This window comes from Coenobita brevimanus, chromosome 40 (genome assembly GCF_032717465.1).
Source record: "Coenobita brevimanus isolate Jiangsu-jjx chromosome 40, ASM3271746v2, whole genome shotgun sequence".
In the NCBI taxonomy this organism is placed as follows: Eukaryota; Metazoa; Arthropoda; class Malacostraca; order Decapoda; family Coenobitidae; genus Coenobita; species Coenobita brevimanus.
In genome coordinates, this window is record NC_136993.1 from 44,563,021 (window position 1) to 44,587,463 (window position 24,443).

Genomic DNA, 24,443 nt, shown 5'->3' on the forward strand with positions numbered 1-24,443 from the left:
TAAAATGAGATACCAGATAATACTCAGTGAATGCCAGATATATTATCACAGATACAAAATATTATTAATGATGACTGACATAAAGAACCTTACATGAATTACAAAAACTTCACTAGGCCCAAAAATTAACACCCCATGCTACACAGTACAAGAAAAAATGCAACAACAGTTATACTCAAATTACACACAGCTGCTAGATGGTTGGAGACTTCCTGAGCACTCACAATAATAATAACTGTACAGGGGAGGACAGAGATGTGAACAAAATGAGGAGTAGATCTAAGTGGCAATGATGCAGAGACTGAGCTCATTATATAGGGGCCAGCAGAGCTTGATACAACTTGTAAGAAGGATGCGCAAATGAAGCCATGGGGACAAAGAGTTGACAATCCTGCTCTGAACAACAGAAAGAACGACTTTCTCTACTATAACGGTAGAAGGGGGGAGTGAGGTAGAATACGCTCGTGATCAAACAGGCAGCACACTGTACGTTAGAATTACACAAAGGATGATGAAATCATAGGCTATGTAACACCTCCCCACAAAGAAAAAAGAAATTTACAAAGGAAATTTCTTATTACTCTAAAACAATCTGTCTAAAGTCTAGATAAGCAATCTGCAATAACATTTTCTTTCCCCTTGACATGTTGCATGTCTAATAAATACTCCTGAAGAAGTAGACTCCATCTTGTCAATCTCTGATTTTTATCTTTAAACTTACTAAGGAATTTCAGTGGGTTATGATCCGTATAAATGACTTTGGGGTCAAAACCAGAACACAAATAAAATGAAAAATGCTGTAAACCCAAAATCAAGGCCAAAAGCTCTCTCTCAATAGTTGAGTAGTTCTTTTGAGGTGGAGTGAACTTCTTACTGTAATAAGATACAGGGTGTTCAATACCCTGATCATCCTCTTGCAGCAAAACAGCCCCAGCTCCTGTATCACTTGCGTCAACAGCCATCTTAAAAGGCTTAGCAAAATTTGGAGTAGCGAGCACTGGCTGACTTAATAGGATAGCTTTAAGTTTGTTGAAAGAGGATTCACAGTTATCGGTCCAGACAAATTTAACTCCCTTTTTCAGTAGGTCTGTAAGTGGTGATACAAGAATTGAAAAGTTAAGAACAAATCTCCTGTAATAACCTACCATTCCCAAAAATCTTTGTAGCTCTTTCCTAGTTTTAGGTCTGGGAAGATCACTTATAACCTGAACCTTAGCTCCTGGTGGTGCAACATGTCCATCACCAATTACGTACCCAAGGTACTGAACTTTAGCTTGACCAAACTCACACTTTGATAAATTAGCTACAAGATTAGCATGAACCAAACGCTCAAGAAATTTACTGACATGGCATAGGTGATCTTTCCAGTTGTCACTGAAGATTAATACATCATCAATATAAACAACACACCCTGCCAAACCCTCTGTTACAACATTCATGAGCTTCTGAAATGTGGCTGGTGCATTCTTCATACCATATGGCATTACCGAACATGCAAAAGTCTTTCCTAGTGTTACAAAACATGAGATCTCCCTAGCACGTTCAGTCATAGGTACTTGCCAGTATCCCTTTAACAAATCAAACTTACTTATGTACCTAACCTTTCCGATCTTGTCTATGCAATCTTCCACGCGAGGGAGAGGGTAAGTGTCTGTTTTGGTTATCTGATTAACACGACTGTAGTCGATGCAAAGCCGCTGTGACCCACCCGGCTTAGGGACCAGAGTGACAGGAGAACTCCACTCGCTCTGACAGGGCTCAATCATCTTGTGGTCCAACAGGTAGCCAAGCTCCATCTGGATGAGAGGAACTTTCGCTGGGTTCACACGGTAAGGAGGCAGTTTAATTGGCTTTGCGTCTCCAACATCGACATCATGCATCAACACAGTGGTTCTTCCTGGAGTGGCACAGAACACTTGCGGGTACTCCTGCAGTAATGCCGAAAACTCCTGCCTTTCCTCGGGAGCTAGATGAGAAAGCTTAGTCTGGAGATCATTCATGATATCAGGATTCTTCCCCAAACTATCACTCAGGCTCATGCTGCATGGGAGAACTTCACTTGCAGACTTGGGTGGAACAGCTACAGTGCAGACTGGGTTATTTTCGTCCCGCCTGTGATATAACTTTAGCATGTTGATGTGACAAAGTTGCTTGTTCTTTCTACGGTCTGGTGTGGCGATGACATAGTTGACATCACTGAGTTTCTTCTCCACGAAATAAGGACCACTAAACTTGGCTTGAAGAGGTTGCCCATGAACCGGTAGCAGAATCAAAACCTGATCTCCTGGCTGAAAGTGGCGTAACCTGAACTTCTTATCATACCAAGTCTTCATCTTCTCCTGAGCAGCTCCTAAATTCTCTCTCGCCAGCTGTAAAGCAGTGGACAGCCGTTCTTTGAACTTCATCACATACTCCAGCAGGTTGACGTCATCTTCCTCCGACAGCCAGCATTCCTTGAGTAACTTAAGGGGTCCTCTTACTTCATGGCCAAACAGTAGTTCAAAAGGTGAGAAGCCCAGTGATTCATTTGGAGATTCTCTTGCGGCAAACACAACGAATGGAAGACCTTTATCCCAGTCTTTCTGATGTTCCAAACAGTATTTCTTGAGCATCGATTTGAGTGTTTGATGATATCTCTCCAACGATCCTTTGGGTCTGGGGATGGTAAGCTGAAGACGTGATCTGGGTGATGCCCAACTCTTTCAGAGACTGCTTGAAAACATTTGACATGAAATTACTTCCCCGGTCTGACTGTACCTCCTTGGGCAGACCAAACTTTGTGAAGAACCCTAGCATTTCCTTAACCACGTTCTTTGCTGAGATATTTCTAAGTGGAATGGCTTCAGGATAATGAGTAGCCATATCAATCAGGGTCAACACATAAGAAAATCCTGAAGAAGTCTTAGGAAGAGGGCCCACAATATCCACCAACACACGGGTGAATGGCGCCTCAAAAGGAGGAATGGGAACTAGAGGTGCAACCTTTTCGGTCTGATTACACTTCCCCACAACTTGACAGGTGTGACAAGACTTACAATACCAGGAAACATCCCTGAAGGTACCTGGCCAGTAGAAGTGTTTCAAAATGCGTGCCACAGTCTTCCTCACTCTAAGGTGTCCTGCCAAACTGGAATCATGAGCCACTCTAATGATATCCTGCCTACAAACACGAGGGATGACAACTTGATGTACAACCTCCCATTCACAGTCGGCTGATGCTGTTGGGGGTCTCCACTTCCTCATAACTACTCCTGACTTTATATAATAACAAGTAGAAGCACCAGTTGACTCTTCCTCACTGCAAGCAGAGTTAGCAAGACCTCTCAACTCAGGGTCAGCAACCTGCAACTCAATCAACTTTTGACGAGACAAATTATCAACACTACGGGGTACTGCCTCATCTGGTGAGTGGTCCAAATTAGCAAGAAAAGTGTCAGCTAGGATAACATCATCATCATCATTATCCTCTAAATCACCAGTAACTTTAGACTTAGCCCTAGTGACAGCACATGCAGGGAACACATCAGGGACATCACAATCCGGGGTCGCAGCCACTGGCTCACTAGACAACTGAGGAGCTGGACACACTTGACTTCCACCAATATCATTTCCAAGTAAGAAAGTTACACCTGACATTGGGAGTGTCTCAACCAACCCAACCATAACGGAACCATTAACAAAACCAGACTCTAAATTCACTCTGCACAGAGGGACAGAGAAGTAATTATTCCCTACGCCTTGTAAGATTACAGTTTCATCAGAGGAATTAACATTAGAGCCTAGAACACTGGTCAGCATAAGGGATTGGCAAGCACCTGTATCACGATATATTTTAACTGATTTCCTGTCATTACTGTCCAGAGGACTGACAAAACCAACAGACAGGAAATTAGCACATGAACTCTTGAGAGTGTCACCCACGTTACTGCTCAAAAGAGGAGCTTCATCATGAGAATTTAAGTTACCCCTCAAAGCAGGTTCAGTTCACTCAGTTAAATAATTATGGGAACTCTCAAGGGTGGACACTAGACCAATTGACTGAATATTCAAAGACTCCTTTTTGTTCTCATCACGCTGTCTCCTGAAACATTTCTCCGTAGTATGACCAAGCTTACTACAATAAGTACATTTACTTTTCTGAAATCTAGAGGTGGAGCTGGTATTTACTTCATGAGAAACATCATCTATATTCTCTTTCCTGTTACCTGTACTCTGAGTAGAGGCAACATACTTACTCTCAGCTTTCCCTTTTTCTCTAAAATATCTCTTGTGAGTGAGAACATATTCATCAGCTAAAACTGCAGCATTAGACAAATTATCTATTCTTCTCTCATCAAGATATAGGCTTACATCTTTATTAACACACCTTTTGAAGTCCTCCAGCAAAATCATCTGCTTAAATTTGTCAAAATCAGAATCCACATTCTTAGAATTTAACCACTGCTCTAACAGATCTTCTTTGATTTTTGCATACTCAACATGGGATTGCTTATCTTACTTATAAGTTGTCCTAAATTTTACTCTATAGGCTTCAGGAACAAGTTCATAGGCCTTAAGAATCAAGCTCTTAACTACATCATAATTATCAGATTGATCCTGAGGCAAAGATGCATAAGTTACTTGAGCTTTACCGGTGAGAACAGTTTGAAGGAGTACTGGCCAATACTTTTTGGGCCAATTAAAACCCGTAGCTACCCTCTCAAACAACTGAAAATACTTTGTTAAATCAGATTCATTAAAAGGAGGGACAAGTTTAACATTTTTAGCCACATCAAAATAATCAGAGCTAGATGATCCAGTTCCATCTTGTTTCATTCGATACTCATGGTCTGCCTGAATCCTGGCAAGTTCAACTTGTGTCTCAGCCCCCTTAGAACAGGACTCCGCCTCCTTAGCACGAGCCTCCTGCAGGGCTAGCTGTAACTTAGCTAATTCAATCTGCGTTTGCTCATTTGGAGAAGTTACATTAAACAGGCTTTTATTAATCATGCCAACAATTTGATCTTTAGAATGATGAGAGTGAACTGCAATTCCCAATTGTTGAGCAACAAGCTTAAGTTCATTCTTTGTTCTGTTTTCTACATCACACACTGTTTGCACATTTGACAAAAAATCTTTGGCTTCATCAAGTGTAGAAATAGTAGACATCATGAATAAATCACAGTCACAAAATATCAAGCAATATCCTTATGATAATATCCTGAATATCCTGATAAGAGGTCGCCAAATTTATGTTACGGAACAGAGAAAGATAATGTACACTTTAAGTGAGAATACTAAAAATCACTACTATCCCGTAAAGTTCCAGGTTCAAAACAAAAGAGTTAGGTAAAATTACAAGTTAAAGTTTAATGCTCAAACTAACAACAAAACATTCAGGACTCATAAGGATAATGTAATGGCAAAAAACAGGTTAGATACATGGTTAACTGCAATAGCCTCTATTAACACGAAATTAGCATGAGTAAATTTATCTAAGTCAGCCCTGTTAAAATGAGATACCAGATAATACTCAGTGAATGCCAGATATATTATTACAGATACAATATATTATTAATGATGACTGACATAAAGAACCTTACATGAATTACAAAAACTTCACTAGGCCCAAAATTTAACACCCCATGCTACACAGTACAAGAAAAAATGCAACAACAGTTATACTCAAATTACACACAGGTGCTAGATGGTTGGAGACTTCCTGAGCACTCACAATAATAATAACTGTACCGGGGAGGACAGAGATGTGAACAAAATGAGGAGTAGATCTAAGTGGCAATGATGCAGAGACTGAGCTCATTATATAGGGGCCGGCAGAGCTTGATACAACTTGTAAGAAGGACACGCAAATGAAGCCATGGGGGCAAAGAGTTGACAATCCTGCTCTGAACAACAGAAAGAACGACTTACTCTATTATAACGGTAGAAAGGGGGAGTGAGGTAGAACACGCTGGTGATCAAACAGGCAGCACACTGTACGTTAGAATTACACAAAGGATGATGAAATCATAGGCTATGTAACAATATATATATATATATATATATATGTATATATATATATATATATATATATATATATCTATATATATATATAGATACAGTATATAGTTTGATGAACATACTAATTTTAAAATGTGCCTTTACAATGTCTATCAGATGGCCTAGATCAGTGGTGTCAAACTCAATCCATCGAAAGGGTCACACTTCTGTCAATTGTGTGAGGACCAAGTCTACCTAACCTTTTCCATATCACCGTAGGTATTTAAAAGGAATGCATAGTGAAGTAAGAGATATATTATTTAACCCCCTCACGCACCGGAAGTTTTCTCTAAGTTTGTTGGACATAATCAGAGAAAATGCCTCGAGGGCAGGCTGGACTCTTGCACAAAGGAAAATATTTCCACAGATTTTATTTTCCCCAGAAATTTTCTATATTGGTATAAATTGTATACCATCGTCTTCAGTTATGTTTATACTATATGATATGCTAATAAAAACACACAAAACTGATGAATAAAAGTAAAGCAAAAGTACCGAAATGCATTGAGAACAATGTTGTTCCACATTGAAAATAGATTCTCAACACCCTACTGCAATATTTTACCCAAACCACTCAAGAGCTAAATATATGTCTATATGCTGAATTTCACGAGCTTTTACTTTGTATCCTCTGAATTTGATATTACCAATAGTTTTTGAGTAAATTGCCAAAAATGGTGCCCATGCACCCTTCCCCCACCCCAAGGAAAGGCGAGAAAAAGAGGACTGTTTGAGACTGTTGGCCTTGTGAAATACACACCCTCCCTTATGAAGCATCAAAGATTAATACACTTCATGCTAATTCTTAATTTTTGGTGAATATTTTTGGCCAAAATTGCCTAATTGGCATCCCTCCAGACCAACCCTGATAATGATGCAAAGTGAGTCATCTGTTACTCTTCAGCTTAACACTATTCTGACTCATTTTGCATCATCATGTGCAAAAGGGACAAACATGATCTACACCTCAAGATTTAGCTTATAACATATTTTCAGTTGCCTCTCCAATCCACTTTTTTTCCTCAGATCAAGTACAGGCGTTCCTCCCCTAAAGCAGTTTGCTGTAGCGCAATATTGCTCTAATGCAGCATGATTTTGCAGAAGGAAATAAACATTTTAATGCAGGCACCGTTAGTGTAATGCGGTAATTGGAACTGGGAGGGCTGAAACACGGTGTGAGTCACGGAGCCTCACAATACTTGACAACATCTCCCACCAATCATGCTTCGCCTATCTCGTTCTACCAGTCACCCAACCAATCAGGATCCCCTTACCTCCCTCCCGCCTCCTGCATTCCCCTTTCAGCCCACTCCTATCCACACCATCCTCCTCAGCTTGCCTCATGTTTTCCCCCTCTACCTCATCTCCGGTGACATGTGTCTGCTCTTCTCACACAAGGTATAATATATAAAGAAATCCTATTGATCTAATTTATTATTATTACTATATTAATACCTTTAGGAGGTTTAAACTTGGGGATATAAAAAAAATTTGCACCACAAAGGGGGAAAAGTGGACTTCGGGCAGGGGTACGGAAGGAATTATGGGTTTTCAAGAGTCTGTCTAATGTGATATTTCCCTAACGCGAGGTCATTGCAGAAGCAAATACCCACGTTATGGAAGGAACACTTGTCATAATAATAATTCCTAGTAGGAGAGGCTTATCTTTGCTTACGAGCATAAAGTAAATGCAAATTTTTAAAATGTAATATAACATTGGAAACTTATTCAATTAAGTTATTTCCGTACAATATATAGCACGGAAAAGCCACAGCCTATTCAAATGTTTGGAGAAGTTCTGTACTCCTTCTAACCCTTGCAGTGGCATTGGCTTCTGCTTCAAGATATTGATGGTATTTAAATAAAAATTTCGTGACAAATTTGTTCACCAATGAATTATTCAAACGGAATTTTCATAAATCAAATTATCAATAAACATTTCCGGTTTGTGCTGTAATATTTGTTCACTTGATCATATGACAAATGTAATGGGATTTTCCCTTTGTTACTTCTCATTTTTCTTAAGTCATTGCAGGCCAATCACTTCCTCTTTGAGTGCCACATGTGGCCCAGGGGCCACCAGTTCAGCACCTCTGGCCTAGATGCTTGATAAATTTTCATATCTCCTGCCAAAACAACAGTTCCAGACAAAGTTTTATGAGCTAGTTTACTTTTTTCCCCATGTTCAGGTAAATGAAGGCAAATTACTGTGATACTATGTGAACTTTAACCAAATAAGACATTGGAATTCCAATGAAATATAACACATTCCATGATTTTCCATAAACGTCTAGTAGACATGGCGGACGAAGAGGTTATAAGTCACCCGTCAAATTTAAATATCTCCCAACCCATATCTTGTCACAGCTGGTGTGACTGTAGTTAGTTGAAGCTAAAAAGATAGAATACTTACTGACAATCCAAAAGTTGAAAGCATAATATAAAAAAGTGATCCGATAGCAAAACACCCTCAGGTAAATTTTAAAATTTGTCTGATACCGTATTCGGGTGTGCAACATCCAAGTTCCTGCCTCTTTTGGATGGTTGATGTTCCAACGAGTGTAGCTCCTCACCTTGGTGTTTACCAGTCATTCATCAAAATTCAGGGAATTCATATTTCAATAAAATTAAGATATGTTAGTACGTTAGATTTTACATAGTATCGCAGTAATGATATGTGCTATATCTTTTACCTAAACCAAAGATAAAATCATGGAACTCATAAAAATTTATTTTAAAGTGTTGATTTGGCAGGAAATATGAAACTTTCACACGTATCTAAGCCCTACAATACACATTATAAGGACTTGTTATTAAATTATTCTAGGGAAATATCTGCAAGGGTTATTGTTATAGGGAATGGTTGAATAGACTAAAGAATCTATCAAAGGTTTATAAGAGACAAGCTGTATGCTGCCGTAATGGGTATCGGGAAAGTAAATGGCAGAGTAGACAGAGAAGTTGTGTGAAAACTGACGAAAATGTGCCGGGTATGTGGCAGGAAACAAGTGTGAATGCTGTTAAGATGTATAAGACTGCATGGATGGCAGTACTTGCAGAAGATGAGCTAAGTGAGTTATTTGACTTAAAAGTTGGCACACCCACAGGTAGAGGATAGGGGAAGGCCTTGCAGATGTACAAAGGATCGTCTTAGATGGAGCGAACCATGGGACCCCCTGTAGATATATAGGGCTCCACCGACTATACTGAATATGATGACACAAATACATCTCACCAGTTTCTATGTGGCAGGGAGGTGAGATTATTTGCCACAGTCCTCCTAACCAAATATGAATTCTACTGGTGACGATTTACAGGGAGTACCTACTGAATCATTGTCTACCAAAGGTGCAACCACACTGCATCTTGTGTGTACGGGTAGTGTGGAACCGAAAGTGAGTAGGCAATCTCGGCAAATCAGAGACTGAAACAAAATAAACTGAAATGAATGAAGATCTACACATACAATGTAAGAAGCCTTGCAGAAGATTACAAACTTGACACGTTTATGCCTGAATTGGAAACATTAGTGGAGAAATTTTAGGTCAGAATGAGATCCACAGAAAAGAAGAAAATTTAATTCTCTTCCAAGAAAACAGTCACCTTTTTTTACTATGGCGGAAGACAAAATCAACAGGTTATTCGTGTAGAATTTCTAATTAACAGAAATCTTGCAGAGATTGTTGTTAAATTGAGCAGTGTATCTGATAGAATAGCAATAATAGTAAATAGGCTTGGCAAAAGGTACTCTCTGAAGTAATACAAGTATATGCATCGACTTCTCAAAGCTAGTATGAAGAAACAGAAACTTATTATGACTGGATCTCCCAGATTATGGAAAAGACCAGACATAGTATACTTATGGGAGACTTCAGTGGGAAGGTTCACAAAGTGAAAAGTGGAAAGCAGGTATGGGAAACCTCGGAGTGGGAGAAAGGAATGACTGAGGTGAAATGGTACTAAATTTTGCAGTAATGTATAACATTAGAATAATGAACACATTCTTTCATGAAATAACGGGGACAAAGTGGACCTGGAAAAGTCCAATTGAAGAAAGAATGAATGAAATTGACCTCATTATAGCAGAGAAGAATAACACGGACATAAATGTCACAGTTATGAACAAAGTAAATATAGGAAGAGATCATAGAATGATGGGTTGCACAGCCAGATTCAGTTCCAAATATGAAAGAAAGAAGCTGATTAAAGAAAAAAAAAAAGATATGCTCAATAAAAGTATATGAAAACAAAGCAGCCTTTCCGTTAGAAATATCAAACAGACTTCAGACTCTAAGTTATGCTGAGAATGATAGTGATGGGCTGAATGAGAGTAACAAGAGTGCTAAGAGTATCAGGGAAGGCAATAGAGAACGTCAATACAACCAAAACTAACAAGTAATGTAACATGACGCTCGAGTTCATAAAAGAAGAAAGGATCAAGATTCAAATAAAAACCAAGAAATATGATCAATAAAGAGTGGAATTAAACTATCTTTTCAATAAGAGACAGAGACAAGAGAAAAGAAAGAGAACCACAGAGCAGTTCAAAGAAACCATAAAAAAGGAAAGAAGTCTGAAACAGGTCCAGAGTAAAATGGCAGTAGGAAGGCAACAAATTATGTCACTGAAAAACAAAAACGGTAGAGTCATTAAATGCCGATATTGGATGGTGAAGAGAGTTGAAACATTTAGTAATGAACTGTAGGCATCAAAGACAATAGTACCAAAACCCAAGTTTTCTGATGACACAGAAGAAATACCCCTGACAGGACTCAACCATATCATTACACAATACATAATAGCTGCTAACATATATAGGTATTCTAGAGGTAAGGTCAAAGTCATGACTAGCCTGGGGGAAGTGACATTTGCACTCTATCTCAGCAAGGAATGCCAGTCAGCACAGTATGCCATATACAGCACCTTGTGACGCTTGACCGGAAAGCTACGATACACACACACACACACACACACACACACACACACACACACACACACACACACACTGAGACTTCTGGAAAGTTCGACAACCGCATAGCCCACGTGACAGACTTTCTCATATATGGAAAGAAACAGGAGAATAAGGCAGAAGGAGTTAGGAGGCTGGAGGAGAGAGAGCGAGAAGGGGGATCTAGAGAGAGGCACGGTGGGCTGCGAGAAGTTGGCAAGCATAAAACACTCTTGTGTAATATTCTGTGTTAATTTTGAACTTTTCCTTTAGAAGAAAATAAACTACATTCAACCCTAGACTCATCTTTATCTTCTCCTGTCATCGACAACAAAGTGAATTTTACTAACGCTCAACTATTCTAATTTTAGCCATGCACGTGGTGTGGGAGCGACAAGTTGTGACTCGACTACTCTATTGATGATTGGATATGACCCTCCACTTTCATCTCCCATGGGAGAGCCTAGCCTCGAGGGATGGGCAATTTTCACATTTAGGACTGAAACTTCAACCCTTTCACTCCCTTTTCCAAGCATGGGCACAACGATAACGTAAAGAATAACTCGACACTGCCATAAACATATTTATATCAAAAAGGTGAAAAAATATTCATGATTTTTTTCGAGCCAATACTAACATACCGTAATTATTATGCACTGAAATCATTTGGTATCATCATATCCAATCTATGCGCAACATTTCAGCATCATTCACATTGTTTGGGGGGTAAAATAAAATCATAACAACATGTGCAATGTTACAGTGAGGCAGCACATCTCGGTTGCGGATATCGGATGCCGATATTTCTGCAAGTTTCGCATTCCATTGCAAGCCACAGATTGGGTCTAGGAAGCTGGGAGTTGCACTGTTAGGTACATCTGAATTTTCTCTTCAATGTGGCAAGAAAAAAATCAATTTTCGAAACTTCAGAAACTGGCCCTGGTGTTGGCCTGGGGTGCATGTAAAACTCCGGACCCACGACCATGGAGGGGTTAAGTGTAGCATTTTCCTCTTTGTATACGTTTTCTAACAGCTTTACAAAGCTCTTGTTACTCGTCTCCGCCCTGGAGGGGCTTGGGGATGGGTATTGTTTTCACTTGGTTTGTTTATGTGTTTGTTTTTCTGTCTTTATATCTGCCTTTCTGTCTGTTAACAGCTTTATGTGAAAACTGCCAGTGCGATTTTAACTGAACTTATAGGGATGATGGGCTGTGACCTTCTGAGCACCTGATTATATTTTTGGCAAATTGAGTCAAAGCCTAGGGTGTATGCCCCCCAAAAAAAATATATATATATATATTTATATATATATATATATATATATATATATATATATATATATATATATATATATTTATAACGGGGACAAGTAAAAACCGTTTTTTCGACATAACTCCCTTCATATTCGTCATATTGACATGAACCAAAACCCAAGGGTGCATCTTTCAAATCTGCACCTTATAACATGCCTCATTACATCATGACTCATTACCCCCTAGTTAGCGGTAGCGGGGTCAGTGTCAGGTGGGTCGGGCCTAAAATTTCGAATGGGCATAATGTTGGTAAATTTTCACCCAATTTACTCAAAATTTGTTATGTGGCATCTTTGGTAACCTGTTGTGTTTTTATGTCAACACTAAAATGACTGCCAGGGACTGGGTTGCTGTGCCTTGGCACCGCTTCTTGTTCACACTTTTTTCCAGCAGTGAATAAATAACTGCTCATCAAAGTCAGAAACCTTTTTGTAAACAAGAAAACCGAAGCACAGTGGTTTATTTTATTCTTTCAGTTCATCCATTAACTGATTTATTGTGTACATGATCAATACTCGAATACCCGCTGTACAATGGCTCAGGAAGTTGATTTTCTTTTAAATTTGTTGTTCTGCTCGTAAAGATTTTAGTGAAGAGTCTGGGAATAAATCATTATAAGCTAAAGGGTCGATAGTTACTAAGCTTTTTTGAATAACCTTTCTTGTTAAGGATAATAGCTCTTGTATTTCGCCAGGTTTGGGGAAAAACTTGTTTGACATCAGATAAATAAGTGGGCCAGCTGGTTTTAAACATCTGCTCCTGCATCCGACAGTAAATCTGCTAGTATTTCATACTCTCTTGCGCCCTTTTCTCTTTTAATACATTTAAGAGAAAGTTTTACTTCATGAAGTGTTACATCCAGTATTTATTTTTTTCCAACTGGAAAGCTAGTTACTGGCATTATTGTCTTCGATGCATTCAGTTCTTTGCAAAATTATTCAGCTATCTTCAACATTCTTCCTCAGCACTTAATGGCCATCATTTCTATTTTTCAGTGGTACAATTTGTTGCATTCCCAGTGCTATTTTGCTTCGAACCTGTTTCAAGCATTTTCCTTTTTTGATGGTTTCTTTGCACTGATCTATGTTTTTCTTTCGTTTTTCTTCTCTCTCTCTCTCTCTTGTTCATAAGCTACATTTGTTCTACTGTTTCTGACTCTTCTTTCTTTATTTTTACATTATCATTCTTCTTTTCGCGAGTTCGAGGGTCGATTTTGAATCCTTGTTGCCTTTGTTTATATTGGCTTTCCCTACTACAACCTCTGATTCCCTGAACAATTTTGTTCATTCAACTCATTAATGTCACACTCAGCATAACTTAGAGCCAGGAATCTGTTCCTTATTTCTAACCGAAATGCAGTTTTGTTTTTGCTTACTTTTACCTGGCATACCTTTTTATGGATGGATGGCATTAGACAGATATGCAGTGTTCTAAACAACTACAAAGAAGAGCATTCGATTTTAAAATGCTCTTTGCCAGACGGGTTAGGTTGTGGAATTTGCCGATACTGCTGTTTGCTGGTGATCCTTGAAGTGTGTATATGTCGGAGGTGCAAGGCTTAGTGAATGAGCTTGTAAATGCTGGTAAGAAATGAAATTAAATAGTGAATGAATGAAAAAGCAAAGTTACGGTTTTTGAAAGGTGTGTAATCCATAGGGTGAACAATAAGTTTAAAGATTCATGAATATGATAATGTGAGGGCATCCACACAACCTTCCTGTATGTAATGAGATCGGGTTGCTTTTTAGAGGATGTAGTGGAAGAAAGCGAATAGTAGGGATTGGAGGTTGTAAGTGCAGTACACCGAAGACAATGACAAGGAATAAGGAGGAGAGCATGGATGGAAAGAAGCTGTTGTGGACAGCTGTTGTCCACACCCCAGTGTTAAGTTTGGAACTGCCTGGAAGAACACAAATCTGGTGAGTCAGAAGGTAAAATTTTTTATGTGGAATCCTGGAAAGTATAAGAAGTACCCTAGAAATAGGAGGGAATAAAAAGTAAGAAACTGACTGGTAGAAAGTTTATGAATGAGGTAGGGAAGGAGAGGGGTAGATGGAGAAGGAGACCAAATGAAGGTGCTGCTAGTTGGAGGATGGACGGCATGATGGCCCAGGGCAACTCGATATCAGAAAGGTTTGCCTGTTGCTCTTCCCTCCGTTATTAAAGTGCTTGAATGTAGAGATACATTCACAGCTTCCAATTAACCCCTTCTTCCTGACGACTTCGCTTTCCTTACGTATAATTTTGCTTATTTTAGAAGAGTATATTGCAGCAATAATAGTGTTTGTTATTCTTGGTGTTGATGTGGGCTCAGGCCCCTTTGAACATGAACCTCCTGAACTACACGTTGATGTTGCTCTACCCTTGTGGTTCACCGCCTTCCTTTTCGGGGAGTTGGGCATGGGATGCGAAGTGTTAGTATAACTGCTTATTTAAGTGTTACTAGTGGAAGGCGTCCCTATGCAGCATCTTTTATTAATAAAGGCGATAAAAAAAATATATATTTAACCCTTCTGTTTCGAACTGTCTTCCGCAAAGCCAATAGCATCTACCAAAGGAAAAAGGATTGAAATATAACATCTTAATTAAGTGATTAACGTTACGATTCCATTTGCGTGTGGATCATTTCAATTTATCTTACGATCACGTTTTCCGGACAGGACAAGAATAATGTACGAACGTAATGCTAAAGGCCGACCAGTGACGACTGATCGCCTGCGAATCGTGAGGATGTGGTTGGGAGGTATGTCGGTGCGAGACATGGCACAGGAGTCTGGAATAAGTGCTTCTACTGTCTACCGCTGGATCCGCCGCTGGAAGGAGGGGATATTGGAGACCAAACCTCGAACTAGAAAACAACGGAATCAATCATGGTATTGGACGAACACCAGCACCTCTGGAGCCACGGTTTTCGCCTCGTATCAAAGATTCCCCGTTGTTTCATCTGCTTATGATCCATAGTATTATAGTTTTGCCCTTACGACTCCTATTAATAGCTACGACTCTGTCATTTTCTCCCAGAGTGTTGCCCAGATATGTAGGCAATGCATTTCGCAGTGGCAGTTTAAGTAATTCCCCTGACAAGAAGACGTATATAAGATTCAATCATCGTTCACCGCCAGGCGAAGTACATTTATATTAAGACAGGCTTTTCGAACTGGAGGGGAAGAATACAGCCCTTTGAACCTTTCATTTACAATGTGGCTCTCCTAAACTTAAAAAATCATTTGTGATAAGTGGTAATACAGTATAAAAGATATCTTGTGAACAAAGGGATACCAATACATTATGCTGCAATAATGGCTTGGCCAGTAGTTTCATGGAGAATATTTATTTCTTCAGTATATTCACGTACTATATACAGTGTTTTACTTCCTGCTAGTCAGTTTTAGGAAGGACCTTTCGTAGTGAAGGTATTTAAGCAAGTTGTATTGAGAGGTGTATAAAATCGCAGTCTTATTGAAACACATTATTTGGAAGATAAACTTAAGAATCTGGAGGAACGAAATTAAAAATAATGATGACGATATATTTGACTATCTTTGAATTAATTCAGTTTGATGATGTAACATTAATTCCGTTTTATCAATAAAAGAAAATTTTAATCAGGACTGCTGAGGGAATACGACTTTCGTCAGGTTAGCAGATTCTGTAGCATTAAGGAAATAATGTATCTACTTGCAGTAAACCCACCTGCAGAATTTCATTTGCCAAAAAAAGCTGATTTTGTTGTCTTAAAAAACAAACAAACAAACAAAACTTCAGCATAATCTATTCTCTGAGCACGAGCAGCCTCACTTCACTTTACTCATCACACTCGACTATGTCGATGCTAAGACTCATAAGTTAGACTCATTACATAGCGGGGTTGTTCCATGCAGGATCGCTGTGCTGGTGTTACATGGGGTGCTTCCTGAATAGGCAATCAGTCTTGCGGATTATCATTAATATATCTGTTACCTAAATGTAATCATACTGATTCCCATCATAACAATGGATCAAACACTCGTCATTTCAGACAGCGTGTAACTTCTTTAACCCCCTCTCCACCACCGTCCCTCTCTCTCTCTGTCTCTCCCTCTTTCTTTCTCTCTCTCTCTCTCTCTCTCTCTCTCACACACACACACACACACACACACACACACACACACACACACACACACACACCAAACGATAACTAGCAGCTTTGCATCTTGAAAGCTATGATTTGCGTAATCAACAAAGTCTGAAGCAGCATCGAACCTTTTTTTTCCCCCGTTTCGGAACGCTTAAAATGAAAACACTTTTTGCTTACATTTGTGTTACATCTCTTGACTTTCATCACATTATTATCTTCGAGCTTCATGATAATATTTCTAACAGATTATCATAAATTATGTCATATTTAATCCTAATTATAGGCTATATAACTGAATTAAATTGCCACTAGGTTCCAGCTCAAAAAACAAAATTAGATTCATAAGCTCTTCTTCGTAAAGTAATTTTCACAGAGAAAATATAATTGTGATACATCTTCGCTGCTCTCTCTCGACTTTGCTTTCGTCTTCAATAAGGGGAAGGGACTAGTACTGTTCCCAATATTCAAAGTGTGATCTAACAGCGACAGAAATTCTTAGGGATTATTTTGGGTGTTTTATAATCAAAGTTCCTTGCAATGTTGTCAAGTGTTTTATTGCATTAGTATTGCTTTTCACCATTTTAAAGTTTATCAAGTCATTGTATACAATAACTAAGAGGTCTATATCGCCCTTTTATTCTTTTACGTGGTTAGCATTGGTACACATATGGTTTGGTCTTGAAGGTGCATAACTTTTGTTCTGTCGGCTTTTCTTACCCAATTTCCTGACCTTATCCAGGTCGTTTTGGACAGATTCTGTCTCCTTTTGTATTAACTGTGCATCTGCTTTAGTTTTTTTTTTTTTTTCTTTTTAGAAAACTGACATAAGTAATGAGAAAAATGTCCAAAAACTAATCTCTTGGGAACCCCACAAACTTTCTCTGGCCAAGATAATGACTCTCCATTATTCACAATCCGTTGTTTTGCTCGTCACAAACCAACCAGTGACCAATGAACATAAATTATTCAAGTAACGGTTTTTTTTATTTCCCTATCAATCTAAAAACAGGATTCAGTCAAACACTAAAAATTTTGATTGATGACGTCCGAAAGTATCTTTTCATATATATATATATATATATATATATATATATATATATGGAGCCTTTGTGGTACAGTGATAAGGTGTGTGTTTTCACTGAAGAATGAGGGTTCTAGCCCCGCCAGGGTAATAAACTTAGGGAGCGTTCTTCTGGCCACGTACTGCATTGGCGGACACAAGGGGTGCTGTGGTTGAACCAGTGTCGCATACTATAAAGTATGATTGCACCCAGTCAGCTTGCGTGAGCCAGTTACACTTGGTTCACAGACTACACACACATCCAAAGCCACTTGAACACCATAATTACACTTACAAGCACTTCTAATCCTACATACAATCTCTACCAGACAGCCTAAGCCACTTGGTAGAGATACATTGGCTGTATCGTCCCCACTTCGGTTGGGATAGGCCGGTCCTGCAGTGGACACTCAAACGGCTGATGAGATGATATATATATATATATATATATATATATATATATATATATATATTGGGCTTAGGCCTTCGGGAACCATAAATGGCTAAAAAACGTAAAAAAAAAAAAAAATCAGACAAGTTTTTAACCATACTTTGAGCTTGGCACACTACGCCGAACAGCTGTGTTTTCGCACGTAGTAGAGCGCCCCCCTCATCCTCCCCTCCCCAGTTCACGCCTAACTATTCTAGTGACTAGACGCTCATTGCAATGGCTGCCCCACGTGCTTGTTTTTGTGAATAAACAGTGAATAAACTACAATACCTTGCCACTACACCCCATGGGAATTTACAGTGTTGTGCAGTGTTAAGAAATCAGAATTCAGAGTGCAAAGGATTTAGTGCAGAGTGCAAACTGGCGTGTTGTTACTGGTGCGGTGCAAGTAAGAACAGAATGTGCAGTGTTAAACAATTATAATTCACAGAGCAAAGGATTAAGCGCAGCAGAACACTTGATTACTGTAGTTGCTTCGAGAGCATTTTCGCCACTGTCAGAGCCTTAAAGGAGGTGGGTTAATCTCTGTAACGGCCACAGACGTGTTGTAATTACCCATTACACTGCTAAATATTTTCCATACTTCTAATTCCTCATTCTCTGGTTCCTTTTCATTTATTTCATGCTTTCTGTCCCTTACTTGTGTGAATAGGGTCTTATATAGGTGCTGTGCATGTCCGGTAGGGAGTTATTTACTTGGTTTTCAGAGTTAGGCTGGGTTAGGGTCCATAAGTGCCTGTCCAGGAGGCATTTTCCCAAGTCCCGGACAAACCCAAGTTTCGGACGTGCCTTTGGCTTTATTAAGTCGGATCTTGGAGTGATTACTGTACTGTACAGTATATTTAATGTTAGGTTCGTATATATACAATATCAACTTTTCGAATTTAAAACATAAAAAGCTTTCACCTAATTTTAACTAAACTTTGTGAAGTACCTTAAGGTCAGACTGGGAGTAACCCTCTGGTTTTAACCAAACTTAATGCAAGTGTTGATGGTAATCCAAAATGTAAGTGTACTTTTTTTTTCAAGAAAAATGTCAAATATCTAGGTCCCAGGACAAAGTCAAAGTATTTTTTTCCCCTGTTTAGATCAACCTTTGTGGGAGTGTTAAAGGCAAGCCAAGGATGAAAAGATTGAATTTTCATAACAATCATTCAGTGGTCAAGGTCGCAAGAAAAGAGTCAAAGTCTGTGGGATTTTCAACTAAATCAACTCGGGTTTATCCAATTTTAACCAAAGCTGAAGGCAGTTTGACGCAAATGAAATAGTATGTTTGTGTTAATTTGTTTCCTGAGAAAAATAAATAAATACATGCAATCTAGAGTTAAGATTATTTATATCGTATCTATCCATCCATCCATCATCCAATTCTATGTTGCCCCATGACGAGCGTAGGAACCCAGGTCTATGCAAGTTGGTCCTGACATATAATTTATTGTATCTAATAATATAAAAATTTTGTCATGTTTTTTGTCATGGAACCCAAGTTGGATATGTATTACACTGTTATATTTCTTTTCGAACAAAGTAATTTAAACTATATTTTCTCTGGTAATTTGCTTAGTATTGATTTGCTTAGTACTAATTTGCTTAGCACAAGGGATCAAACACTCGTCGTTTCAGACAGCGTGTAACTTCTTTAACCCCCTCTCCACCACCGTCCCTCTCTCTCTCTCTCTCTCTCTCTCTCTCTCTCACACACACACACACACACACACACACACACACACACACCAAACGATAACTAGCAGCTTTGCATCTTGAAAGCTATAATTTGCGTAATCAACAAAGTCTGAGGTAGCATCGAATCTTCTTTTTTCCCCTGTTTCAGAACGCTTAAAATGAAAACACTTTTTGCTTACATAGTGTTACATCTCTTGACTTTCATCATATTATTATCTTCGAGCTTCATGATAAGATTTCTAACAGATTAATATAAATTATGTCATATTTAATACTAATTATAGGCTATATAACTGAATTAAATTGCCACTAGGCTCCTGCTCAAAAAACAAAATTAGATTCATAAGCTCTTCTTCGTAAGGTTATTTTCACAGAGAGAATATAATTGTGATATATGTTCGCTGCTCTCTCTCGACTTTGCTTTCGTCTTCAATAAGGGGAACGGACTAGTATTGTTCCCAATATTCAAAGTGTGATCTAACACCGACAGAAATTCTTAGGGATTATTTTGGGTGTTTTATAATCAAAGTTCCTTGCAATGTTGTCAAGTGTTTTATTGCATTAGTATTGCTTTTCACCATTTTAAAGTTTATCAAGTCATTGTATACAATAACTAAGAGGTCTATATCGCCCTTTTATTCTTTTACGTGGTTAGCATTGGTACACATATGGTTTGGTCTTGAAGGTGCATAACTTTTGTTCTGTCGGCTTTTCTTACCCAATTTCATGACCTTATCCAGGTCGTTTTGGACAGATTCTGTCTCCTTTTGTATTAACTGTGCATTTGCTTTTCTTTTTTCTTTTTTTTATTTTTAGAAAACTGACATAAGTAATGAGAAAAATGTCCAAAAACTAATCTCTTGGGAACCCCACAAACTTTCTCTGGCCAAGATAATGAATCTCCATTAATCACAATCCGTTGTTTTGCTCGTCACAAACCAGCCAGTGACCCATGAACATAAATTATTCAAGGGACGTTGTTTTTTATTTCCCTATCAATCTAAAAACAGGATTCAATCAAACACTAAAAATTTTGATTGATGACGTCCGAAAGTATCTTTTCATATATATATATATATATATATATATATATATATATATATATATATATATATATATATATATATATATATATATATATATGGAGCCTCTGTGGTACAGTGGTAAGGTGTGTGTTTTCACTGAAGAATGAGGGTTCTAGCCCCACCAGGGTAATAAACTTAGGGAGCGTTCTTCTGGCCACGCACTGCATTGGCGGACACAAGGGGTGCTGTGGTTGAACCAGTGTCGCATGCTATAAAGTATGCTTGCACCCAGTCAGCTTGCGTGAGCCAGGTACACTTGGTTCACAGACTTCACACACATCCAAAGCCACTCGAACACCACAGTTACACTTACAGGCACTTCTAATCCTACATACAATCTCTACCAGACAGCCTAAGCCACTTGGTAGAGATACATTGGCTGTATCGTCCCCACTTCGGTTGGGATAGGCCGGTCCTGCAGTGGACACTCAAACGGCTGATGAGATGATATATATATATATATATATATATATATATATATATATATATATATATATATATATATATATATATATATATATATATATATATATATATATATATATATATATATATATATATATATATATATATATATATATATATATATATATATATTGGGCTCAGGCCTTCGGGAACCATAAATGGCTAAAAAACGTAAAAAAAAAAAAATCAGATAAGTTTTTAACCATACTTTGAGCTTGGCACACTATGCCGAACAGCTGCGTTTTCGCACGTAGTAGAGCGCCCCCCTCATCCTCCCCTCCCCAGTACACGCCTAACTATTCTAGTGACTAGACGCTCATTGCAATGGCTGCCCCACGTGCTTGTTTTTGTGAATAAACAGTGAATAAACTACAATACCTTGCTACTACACCCCATGGGAATTTACAGTGTTGTGCAGTGTTAAGAAATCAGAATTCAGAGTGCAAAGGATTTAGTGCAGAGTGCAAACTGGCGTGTTGTAACTGGTGCGGTGCAAGTAAGAACAGAATGTGCAGTGTTAAACAATTATAATTCACAGAGCAAAGGATTAAGCGCAGCAGAACACTTGATTACTGTAGTTGCTTCGAGAGCATTTTCGCCACTGTCAGAGCCTTAAAGGAGGTGGGTTAATCTCTGTAACGGCCACAGACGTGTTGTAATTACCCATTACACTGCTAAATATTTTCCATACTTTTAATTCCTCATTCTCTGGTTCCTTTTCATTTATTTCATGCTTTCTGTCCCTTACTTGTGTGAATAGGGTCTTATATAGGTGCTGTGCATGTCCGGTAGGGAGTTATTTACTTGGTTTTCAGAGTTAGGCTGGGTTAGGGTCTATAAGTACCTGTCCAGGAGGCATTTTCCCAAGTCCTGGACAAACCCAAGTTTCGGACGTGCCTTTGGCTTTATTAAGTCGGATCTTGGAGTGATTACTGTACTGTACAGTATATTTAATGTTAGGTTCGTATATATACAATATCAACTTTTCGAATTTAAAACATAAAAAGCTTTCACCTAATTTTAACTAAACTTTGTGAAGTACCTTAAGGTCAGACTAGGAGTAACCCTCTGGTTTTAACCAAACTTAATGGAAGTGTTGATGGTAATCCAAAATGTAAGTGTACTTTTTTTTTTTTTCTAGAAAAATGTCAAATATCTAGGTCCCAGGACAAAGTCAAAGTATTTTTTCCCCTGTTTAGATCAACCTTTGTGAAAGTGTTAAAGGCAAGCCAAGGATGAAAAGATTGAATTTTCAGAACAATCAATCAGTGGTCAAGGTCGCAATACAAGAGTCAAAGTCTGATCCATCTGTGGGTTTTTCAACAAAATAACTCAGGTTTATCCAATTTTAACCAAAGCTGAAGGCTGTTTGACACAAATGAAGTAGTATGTTTGTGTTAATTTGTTTCCTGGGAAAAAATAAATCAATGCAATCTAGAGTTAAGGTTATTTATATCGTATCTATCCATCCATCCATCCATCCATCATCCAATTCTATGTTGCCCCATGAGGAGCGTAGGAACCCAGGTCTATGCAAGTTGGTCCTGACATTTAATTTATTGTATCTAATAATATAAAAATTTTGTCATGTTTTTTGTCATGGAACCCAAGTTGGATATGTATTACACTGTTATATTTCTTTTCGAACAAAGTAATTTAAACTATATTTTCTCTGGTAATTTGCTTAGTACTGATTTGCTTAGTACTAATTTGCTTAGTACAAGGGATCAAACACTCGTCGTTTCAGACAGCGTGTAACTTCTTTAACCCCCTCTCCACCACCGTCCCTCTCTGTCTCTGTCTCTGTCTCTGTCTCTCTCTCTCTCTCTCTCTCTCTCTCTCTGTCTCTGTCTCTGTCTCTCTCTCTCTCTCTCTCTCTCTCTCTCACACACACACACACACACACACACACACACACACACCAAACGATACCTAGCAGCTTTGCATCTTGAAAGCTGTAATTTGCGTAATCAACAAAGTCTGAGGTAGCATCGAATCTTCTTTTTTCCCCTGTTTCAGAACGCTTAAAATGAAAACACTTTTTGCTTACATAGTGTTACATCTCTTGACTTTCATCATATTATTATCTTCGAGCTTCATGATAATATTTCTAACAGATTATCATAAATTATGTCATATTTAATACTAATTATAGGCTATATAACTGAATTAAATTGCCACTAGGCTCCTGCTCAAAAAACAAAATTAGATTCATAAGCTCTTCTTCGTAAGGCTATTTTCACAGAGAGAATATAATTGTGATATATCTTCGCTGCTCTCTCTCGACTTTGCTTTCGTCTTCAATAAGGGGAAGGGACTAGTATTGTTCCCAATATTCAAAGTGTGATCTAACACCGACAGAAATTCTTAGGGATTATTTTGGGTGTTTTATAATCAAAGTTCCTTGCAATGTTGTCAAGTGTTTTATTGCATTAGTATTGCTTTCCACCATTTTAAAGTTTATCAAGTCATTGTATACAATAACTAAGAGGTCTATATCGCCCTTTTATTCTTTTACGTGGTTAGCATTGGTACACATATGGTTTGGTCTTGAAGGTGCATAACTTTTGTTCTGTCGGCTTTTCTTACCCAATTTCATGACCTTATCCAGGTCGTTTTGGACAGATTCTGTCTCCTTTTGTATTAACTGTGCATCTGCTTTTCTTTTTTCTTTTTTTTCTTTTTAGAAAACTGACATAAGTAATGAGAAAAATGTCCAAAAACTAATCTCTTGGGAACCCCACAAACTTTCTCTGGCCAAGATAATGACTCTCCATTAATCACAATCCGTTGTTTTGCTCGTCACAAACCAGCCAGTGACCCATGAACATAAATTATTCAAGGGACGTTGTTTTTTATTTCCCTATCAATCTAAAAACAGGATTCAATCAAACACTAAAAATTTTGATTGATGACGTCCGAAAGTATCTTTTCACATATATATATATATATATATATATATATATATATATATATATATATATATATATGGAGCCTCTGTGGTACAGTGGTAAGGTGTGTGTTTTCACTGAAGAATGAGGGTTCTAGCCCCACCAGGGTAATAAACTTAGGGAGCGTTCTTCTGGCCACGTACTGCATTGGCGGACACAAGGGGTGCTGTGGTTGAACCAGTGTCGCATGCAATAAAGTATGCTTGCACCCAGTCAGCTTGCGTGAGCCAGGTACACTTGGTTCACAGACTTCACACACATCCAAAGCCACTCGAACACCACAATTACACTTACAGGCACTTCTAATCCTACATACAATCTCTACCAGACA